A 10,673-nucleotide genomic window follows, 5' to 3' on the forward strand; every position below is an offset into this window, starting at 1 on the left:
AACATCTGTTAGTAAGTGCAATGATTCTTCTGGATCTTTGGCAAAACTGCCATCAGTCTTTTTTAGCATGTCACAACATGTTTTTGACCGCAAGGCGTGAGGCGTCAGCAGCGCTCTCCGCCTCTGTGGAAAGCCTGGGTCAGTGTGTCACCTACGAGGCTTGAATAATTCTCCGATTCATCGGTATTCTTGCAATTGCTCGGTTAGACAGCTTGCAAAAATGTTCAAGTCAGTCCGCTTTGAATACCGGATCCTCTTTTTCAAGAGCGTAGTTGGTCCTAATTCAAAAGTAATCCATCCATGGTCAGACACAGACGCTTTCTGGCAGACTCACTAGTTGTTAATCTTTTTAGATACGTTCGTCGATGCCAAGGTCAAATCAATAATAGTCTGACACCTTGTATTCATGCACTTTTTAGTTCACAGCTTTAGTTAATTATTTCCAAGTTATTACTGGTAATAAATTCAAGCAACCTCTTACCTCTAAAGTTTCCTTCATCACATCCACAAGCTACAGAATGAGCATGGGAGTCGCAACCTACAATGAGTAGCCAATTATATACCTTACTAGTATTGACTAGTGTTGTCAAGGCCGTAGTAGGAGTCATCTCTTCTATTCGCAGGTAGACAAATGCTGGAATCAGCGTCGTTTTCTCCTTCGCTAGGAAGCATTAAATTCTGAGTACAACGAAGCCCCGATTTGATTTTTCCGGCAAGAGATACGCGGAGATGTGTCTGGGAACGTAGATTGCAGCTCTCGGTCGATCCTGAGTGCTGAAAAAGAAAAGAGAACCGCTAAGAGAACCGAAACCGGAAACATTTGAGTTAGTAGTTCATGGCTCTTGAATCAGAGCGATGGTATTTTGCATCATGTCAAGGTGCTTGCATAATATTGCAGTTGCAGCCCTGTCACGGTGCAAGTTGCATTGTATTACCCTTAATGTCCTAGGGTCATCTCCAAACTCCTCTCTATGCATCTGGATTTGGGGAGCAGGTAAGAGACATCAACATCGAATCAAACAGATCTAGTCTCTAGACCTAGATTCTAGTCTAGTGTTAGTCCTAGTTATAGTTGTTATTCAGCGTTAGATCGTTGTATACTTTTCATTGAGCTAAAACTTTAACTAGAACTTCCACTAGACTTAGAACTAGAAAGTTTCGGATTTGGAATCCTGAATGTTTCTATTTCTAGGTCTAGTGTTAGTTTTAGTTATATCTAGTTGTTATTCAGCGCTAGATTGTTGTACTTTGCTCTTGAACTAAAACTAGAACCAACACTAGACCTAGAACTAGGAACATCCGGGTTTAGCCGTCTTAAGAGGTCTAGTTTTAGTTCTAGTGGCAGTACTAGGTTAGCACTAAATATCACAACGTTGCATATTTTTATTGAACTAAAACTTTTCAGACGTTCTAGTTCTAGGTCTAGTGTTAGTTCTAGTTTTAATTGTTATTCAGCACTTACGTCACGAACTTTTGAGCTGTGCACCTGTTCCCGTGTTATTATTACCATATAAAAGTTATTTCATATAACGAACTTTAAATATAGATACATACTCCCTTCGCCGTATTAATGTTTTTTTTTTATTCCTGTTGAATTAAATCCGTCTTTTAGGTAAGTGAATAATACAGCACGAAGTCGACGGTGATTTCGACTCTGTCGATGAGAACGAAGCTACCATCCATCAAGCGGAAAGGCCGAAGAGACCTTTACTAATGTTGACGAGCGTGTAGTACGTTGGTCTTGGGCTTAGTTGACGAGAAAAAACGTGCAAAACGAGGGCAAAAATCAATTCCCCGTCCGCCATACGGGCGACCGAATCGCAAGATCCGATCTGATCGATAAGGACCGATGGGAACAACAATCTCATTTATGCAAAGACCGACGCATGCTAATGGCCATTGTGCGGGTATGTTCCCCTTCTTCTCTAATCCATAAAAATCGAACCGCGCGGAGACGAAAGATAGAAGAAGAGCCGCTCGGCTAATTGTTATTTTATCGTTATTGGACGGCCGCCGATGTGTTTCTTCGCCAGAGTACGCAGGAAACGACTTAAACGGCCACTTTGTGGTAACCGCGTGCGTGCGATCGCTTCCTACTTTCTTATAGCCGAGCCACTCGCGCGATTACGCGCACTGCAATCTCGACGCATTAGCTACTTATAGTTAATTGGCTGCGAGGCAATCGCTACTCGTGTGCTGTCGCGGTTATTTTTTATAAGAGGCAAATCGTCGAAAAAAGGCTACTGTTTCAATTGGAATGCGCGGTAGTTGAAACATTCTTAGCTATTGTCGTTTTATTGGTTCAAGAGCAAAGGTATTGATTAAAATGAAAAGATTAATATCTTTGCATAGAGAAGAAAACTTCATGAAATCTTTCAATGCTTTATGAAAAGTAATCGAAAAACTCATGCCTGATTAAGTGTGGAAAAGCATCTATATTTTTCCTTAATTATTTTTTCGAATATTGTGGACACACTGTATGTAATATACAGTGTGTTAATTACTGTCGTCATCATTGAAAGTATGCAACCAATATCACAGTATTCGTGTTGCAATACGAACACTGTTTCATGTTTTCGGTGTTGTTAAGAAAATCTGTCATCATTCCAAACATGCTCTCTGTACTCTGGTTTATAATTGAAAGTTCGCATTTTCTTCTTAATATTTCCTTCGGGGTATTAATATAACATACCTACCTTAATATTTCAAAACTATAATAATATATCATAACATTTATGCTCAAGAATGATTTGTTGCAAAATGATGTGGAAATTTATTGTTATGCTAAAACTGTAAAAAATCTTGGCAAAATCAACCACTGCAAAAGGAATTACAATGTCGTCCTTGTTCTTTTTAACCAAGCTTTAGGAAATAACTTTATTTCTTCTTCAGGACAAACCATCTAATTTAAAAGACTAAGATCCTTTCCACGTAATTCTTGGATAACATCTTCAGCTGCTCAATTACTAAAGACAACGATGAACCTTAGTACCAGGTTAGCCAAGCTACGTAATAGAAAATATTTCTTACTCAAATGTCGACGACATGGATTAACATCAGCACACGTCAAGAATGGGCATAAAAACGCAGGAAGGATTCGCGAATTTAATGATAAGTTAGCAATACTTTTATTGCTGACTTAATTTTGAAATAGATTACTTTTTATGATTTAAAAAAGACTAAGGCTAGTATTAGGCAAATAGAACGTAAGCTAGTTGATATTTCATGATTTTGAACATTTTCATATACAAAAACTTTACAAAAAAATTAAATATAAGCTTAATAAGTTGCAAGAAAGGTTTAACTTCAACAATGTATACAAAAATAATGACGGTTGGTTTGTTAACAGATGTAATGTTGAGGTTTCTGAAATTGTAAAGAATTTTTTACTACGATTTTACATCTTAGGTACTGGAAAATCCTTTTCTTAAACTGCGCAGGTGAAAGTTGTTTTATATCATTACTAATTCCATTAACCATTGTATAAATTTGATATAAGAATGACCGTTGAAAAACTGCCAGTCTGTGAGTGAGAGTGGAGAGAGGCGGTCTCGGAATGGAGTGTTAATTGCATGTACATTCTTCCCAAATTTAATTAGTTTATGAAGATATCCAGGCGACTTAAAAGCTTACTTGCTTTTAAGACATAATACAGGGACCAGCATTGTAGTTTTCATCTATTGCGTATATTTAACCATTGTACATGTTCTAATTTATAAGACACATGCAAACTTACGAATCCCGTATATGTAGGGTAAACAAGAATCTTGTATTCTCTGAACCTTAACTACATCAACACTGTCCAAACATGCATGTCAGATAAGTAAATTACGATAGAACAAGTGACTAAGGTAACACATTTCTGAAAAGAAATAGTTTTCGCAATTGCAAGTATGAACTAGAAACGTATTTCGAAATGTACTTCTTATATCTAAATTTGTTGTCCATAAGTAACCCTAAATTCATAGCATCGGCAACCAATGGTATCGGAACTCCTCCGACCTCCAGCCGTACATGTTTCGCCAATGTCTCACATCTACCCCCAAACAGCATCAGCACCGATTTGTCAGCATTAAGAGTAAGTGCATGCCTCAATACAAAATTGATAACACTAATCAAATCCTGCTGCAACCTGCGGAGAGCGTCTTTATAATTTTATGGTTCAAACACTATATAAAGTTCTAAATCATCTGCATACATATGATACTCTGCCTGCATTAACTGACATGGAAGTTGGAAAGTATATAACGAAAGTAGTAGTGGGCCCAAAATAGTACCCTGTGGGACCCCTCTATTAATTGATCTAGGATCCGATACACAACTATCAATCTTCACAACTTGTGATCTATCAGTAAGATAACTTCGAAGTAGCTGTCGCAGCTCAATCCCTTTGTACCACAAAACCGAACACAATACATCACGGTCAACAGTCACGAACGCTCTACTAAAATCCAACAATACTACAACAGAATTTAGTCCTAAATCCTTTAGAGGATCATTGGTCACTTTGAACAAAGCTTTTGTGGTGCTATGTACCTGATGAAATCCCAACTGACATACTCGCCATATATCATTTACTTGGAATTCCATAAAGTTCCTTAAAGATAATTTTGTCAAAAACTTTATACAAAATAGGCAGTAAGTGAATTGGTCCTTTGCCTCTACAGGGTTTGATATCTTAGGGAGAGGCTTGACTAAAGACGTCTTCCAGCTCTTAGGGAAAACGAAATGTTCAATACAAAAATTCACTAAATGGATGATGTACGGCAAACACAATCTCATCATGAACACATCATTGCCATCACAACCAGCTGCTTTAGATGATATATAGTGTATATACACTGCATTTAGCACATCAATGTCGCTAATTAATTTAAACTTAAAATTATTATCAGAGAATAATCTTTACCACACCGATTATCATATGAGAAATGCGGACCAGAGCAAACAACACGGATCGAGTTAACAAAATAATCGTTTAATGTACTGGTATCCTCTTCGTGTTCAGGTATAATCAACTGTGGCGCAGAGTGGCTACCTTGCCTTACGAGTTGCCTCCATAGTATTTGGGAGTTGGTTGTAGAAGCAATGTGTCGGTTTTTCTCCTTACGGATAACTCCTGTAGTAAAATTGCAAATCACTTTGTAATACCGCCAGTCCGAATCTAATTTCGTTCTCTTGTATTTCAGGTTAGCATAGCTCTTAGCCTCATTAGATATTTGGTGTTACTAGTAATCCAAGGTTTAAATGGTTTCGTTACCCTTCTTAAGACTAAAGGAGCATGTTTTTCAAATAACTGCTGAATCATGTATTATTTATGGAAAGGGAATACCTTACATTTCAAACTGCACCGTATGCAACTCCTGCAACAATTTAATACCGGAGGATGATGTAAAATGAAAATTTCGATGTTAAGTTGATATTCTGCGATGAAGCTGCATTGCATATAATCGGGAAAGTAAACCATCATAATGTGCGATTCTGGGATACTGAAAATTCACGTGAAATTGTTAGAGTTGAAAGAAATTCGCCGAGGTTCTAGAAATTTTGTACTTCAGTGGGATGAGGCAACCCATCATTTGAGCATGGAAGTTCGCAGATTAGATGATTTGGAACAACTAGATGAAGTGCCGCTTCTTAGTCTTCTTGGTAATTAGCAAGAAAATTCGAAAAAGGAATTTGATTAGGTTAAATCGTCATATTTTGATGTCTAGTGTCTTCGGTATTTGGATTTCCCATTCTTTCTGACTCACCCTGTATATTGAACACCATATTGGCATTGTATCGATATTTTACACCTTAATCCATGAGCTTTTGAAACTTTTTAAGTACTTCACAGATGACTAATTTAGAAATTGAGGTAAATTCAGATACAATTGCAATGATTCGGTGGTAACTTTTAAAAATTTCTATTATTTATGTTTTCTCCTACAAAACATACTTTTCAAAATGACATTTAAAGAAAAATTGTAATCACAAAAGTTCTTTCTTTATTCCATAACAATATAAAAATGTATTAAAAAATCATCTCTATTGATAGCCGACAAAGATACAAAGATACAAATCTCTTCAAATTACTATGTTAAATTTTTCATGAATATTTTTGATATCATGAATTTTAATTTCACGTACCTTAAAAATAACCGATAATGTATACAACGATGTTGTATAAATATATTATGGTATACAATTTCTCCTTGCCTTAATTATAAACTTTAAAAGGCTATAATTAAAACAAAAATTAATTAGCAGACCATTTTGTATCATATTGGGTAAACGCTTACCTTATCGAAATTTCTGACTTTCATAAGATAATTCCATGTGGGTTTAAAGTCAACATCTATAGACTTGTACATTCTGCATCGTCTGGATTATTTTCGTTGAGCAGCATCTGCTGTCCTTATCTTTACGGTTTCGTTAATTAAACGTACGTACAAGGGATTTCGCGCAGAAGTCGGTGCTCCAAAAATGTTTACGACTAAATACGGGGACCCTTTGATCAGCGCATCGTTCCGCTTATTGCGACGACGAAATTCCGTTTCGATGTATAGCAGCAAAGTAATGCAGCAAGCAATAAGAAACATCATCGTCGTCTCGGGGTTGCCGAGTTATTAAATTATTCCCCTAATAATTTAGAGCGTCCGGCGGCCGGTTCCGTAATGGATCTCAATTTCATCATTAGCGCTAATTAATTTTGACGTTTGCCACTCGGCCTCGGTAATCGAGTCTTGTGGACGCAAATTATTCGTTCTTCGTTCTTCAACCTGAAACCATCGGCAATTTGCGTTGCGCTAAGAGAGAAAAATCGACACCGTCAGTAAAAGGGGCCGGATCTCTAGATTACTATGTAAAACGTTTAATTTTACTTAACGACGGTTATTAAACATGAGAGATGGCTCATTAGCCGTGGATTTTTCACTCGATTATAAAAGACGTTTAGTGCTCTGTTTAAGATCACACTCACACTACTTAAATGTTAAAAAATTTACCGACAATCAACCGTTTTGCATTATCATATACCTATAAATAAAGTAATCGTCTAATAATAACGTAATTTGTAAATATATTATTAATAATTAAGATATTATTAAACAAGTTTTTAATTTATTCAATGATGCATATTAAATTTTACCAGAAACCTTTAGTCTTGTGTCCAATAGAATATTATCTAAAATCGAATCAGCAGTTTTAAACTAGAAGGCGTTGTCATCGTTTTTATGATTCTTTTTGCGCGCCCTCGTTTACATCATGCGGATAAATTTGCATTTATAAGTTCGCTACCGCACCGCGTTCGCCTTTTTGTAATTGTCGTAGCAAAACGGAGAGATGTGCTTTCAGCAGAGCAAAACTTTTTTTGTTACGCCCTTCTTTATCTCTTTTCCTCTGCCAGCTACCGCGAGATGGAAGGTTTTTTTCCCGCAAACGCCATCTACCGGTCAATTCAGAATCAATTTAGCTTAATTGCGCACCGATTATTGTATGTATACTACAATGTTCACTGGGACGTGAAATTGAACGGTAAGCGCGCTAATGAGACTGTGTACACACGAAGCTAAAGATAAGAAAATAATAATTTTGTATCTATATGCAACTTGCGGTAAAACTCAATTTCTTAACATCGTCTATTAATTCAAATAATGTGTATCCTATCATAATATTGTAAGAAATTTAGTTCGTACAATCAAGTAAATTGGGTTTGTTGACACCAAATTAGTTTTCGTAGTATTTCGTTTTAAAATTAGACGTTTTATAAAAAGAAAACGTAGACACATTTACATGTATAAATGATTCGTAACTGAACAGAATAAATCATTGGAATGTTCAGACCAGCATATTAAACTTCACCAGATCTACATGAATATTATAAATTTCTGTTGGTATTAATAGAAAAATAGGTGCAAAAAATTAATTGAGACATAGAAGCTTTCTTAATGAAGAAATATTCATTAAGAAAGCTTAAGAAACGGAGCAGTAAGAAAAGTCCGTCGAATAACGGATGTTAGTACATGTCAATTCGCACAGCAGTATGATTACTTGTCAGAATGATTTATTTAATAATAAAACATAATTCAATTAACTGGAGTGGCCTACACTAAACTTTCACTCGTTTTTATACGGTACTATGTGATGGACTAATAAAGTTTTTTTAGAATTTTTTTGATATTAATATTATCCGATTTACAAATATATTCCATCTAACGTCACTCACAATAGACAAGAGATTGCAAACAAACGCAAAAGCACCGATTATAGCAAATAAAATTACCAATTTTAGTAATTTTATCAAAATCAAAAAATAAAATAAATTACCAAACTAAAGTAGTGAATAATGATCAAATGAAGATCAACGCAAATAATGAACATGACTATTGTGGGGATGTTATCCACAATATGATAAAAAATATGTATTCTTTAATAAATTAATAATTATATTTTAATAGATAAATGAAGCGAATATGTTGAGTGAATTTTTAATGAATGAATAATAAATAATAATAAACAAATTGTCTTGGTGATATTGTCATGATAAATAAATAAAATGTTTTAAAGAAAAGGGAGGTCAGCCATGAATGTGCTGCTACTTGCTAAAGTTATGAACGAAAATAGTGAAAATTGGTACATTTCAAGAAATCAACGAAAACCTTCACAAGGATTTAAAGTAGTCGATGTCGACTAATAATCGAAAAAATTAACATAGAGTCCCTTCAAGACAATAGTACAAAACAACTCTACCAAGAATTATTAATAATAAACCTCTATTCGCATATTTGTATAAATTTAAATTCAAACCATACATATAGCGAATATATTTCGATGTCTCATTTTTTGTATGTTTGTTATTGGTTTAACGCTATTGAACTTGTTATTTAAAGAGATATTTTCTTCAGGCCATTTCCTTTTCTTTCACCTTGTCATTCTATAAAAGATTTTAACTTTTGTTAATCGTACGTTGTGTTGTTTAATTATAATTATAAATAGTAATAGTATATTACAGTACAAGTGAGGAAACTATGATTTTTCATTAACGAGTATGAAACTCGCGTCGTATGTAACTCGCCTTCGGCTCGTGTGGAAAGACATACAAGTTAGTGAAAAATATTGGTTTCCCAAGTGTGCTGTAGAGCGTTTTGTTTGATCCTACTATTTAGAGAAAACCCGTCTTAAAATTCGATAATTCCTGAGTAATTTCATGTCGACATGTTCGCGATGACAGCAGTTTTTGACATTGTCATGCTCTTAATTGATATTTATTAATTAGATTCGACCGAGGATGAGCTTGTAGCTTGAAACTAGGCAAATTTAAAACGATCTATTCGGGGTGAACGGTCAAATAAAGTACAGGAACAAATTTTTACAATTTGCTAATATATTTCGGTTGTCGAATTAAAACCTTCATCAAAGCGAATTTACATTTGCTGTTAAAGAGAAAAAAAATCTTAAAATGAAAGAATTTTAATAAAATAGGTTTACAAACTTACTTGTTTATGTTGGATGTGACGCCAATGCCCACCACACAATGTGGGCAATCACCAATACAAATGAAAGAGGTGAGTTACTTTTTGACTACCTATTAGGGGAGGGGCTTACTGTTAATAATGTAGGCGCCAAACCAACCTTTGTTACCAGAAATAGAGCAGAGGTACTTGACATTACGTTCAGCTCAATTATATTAAGCTCTAAGATAACCTCCTGGAGGGTATCCTCTGAACCGTCGTGTTCAGATCATAGACATATTCAATTTAAAATTGATCTAGGGATGAAATCGGACTGTACGTACCGTAATCCCCGTAGCACTAATTGGGATCTGTTTAAGAGTTGCCTTGCAGATAACCTAACTAGTGTTATCGCAACCGTTAGGAACTGTGATCAGGTTGAAATAGCCACGGAGCAGATCTCTGTGGCAATTCGCTCTGCATATCACAGTAGCAGTCCACTGAAGGTGAAAAGTAGTAATCGGGGCACACCCTGGTGGAACGAATCTCTTAGCTCCGAAAGACAAGAGGTCCGAAAGCTTTTCAACCGGGCCAAGACATTAGGTGAATGGGAGAAATATAAACAGGCTCTAACGAATTACACCAAAAACATACGTAAGGCAAAAAGAGAGTCTTGGAGGAGGTTCTGTGAGGAAGTGAAAGACACACTCAGCAGTGCAAGAATTCACAAGATTCTCGCTAGAGATCCGCTAGAGATCCGGTAGTTTTACGGACTCTAGCAGAGCCTCGTTGGAGCTTCTAATGCAGACTCACTTCCCAGGAAGCCTGATGATGAGGGCCGATAATGCCACAGCGGGCTATTCCTGCAAGGCAAAGCGCCCCTTAAATACGGATTGGAGCGTGGCTAGAAAAGTCGTCACTTACACATCCGTGGACCAGGCAATTCAAACGTTTAAGCCGTTCAAATCGCCTGGAGAAGACAATATATTTCCTGCTTTGTTACAGCAGGGGAGGTCTTTGTTGTTGCCAATTTTGGTAAAAATTTTCAGAGCGAGTGTCGCCTGGAAATATGTGCCGGCAGAATGGACTAAGGTACGGGTATCTTACATACGCAAAGCGGGCCGTTCGGTCCCTACTTCTAATGCCTTTCGACCCATCAGCCTAACGTCATTTCTGCTGAAAACACTTGAAAAAGTTCTGGAACGGTATATCCGTACGGTGCCATTGGTATCTGGTCCA

This window comes from Onthophagus taurus, chromosome 2, assembly GCF_036711975.1.
Source record: "Onthophagus taurus isolate NC chromosome 2, IU_Otau_3.0, whole genome shotgun sequence".
NCBI classification, from domain to species: domain Eukaryota; kingdom Metazoa; phylum Arthropoda; class Insecta; order Coleoptera; family Scarabaeidae; genus Onthophagus; species Onthophagus taurus.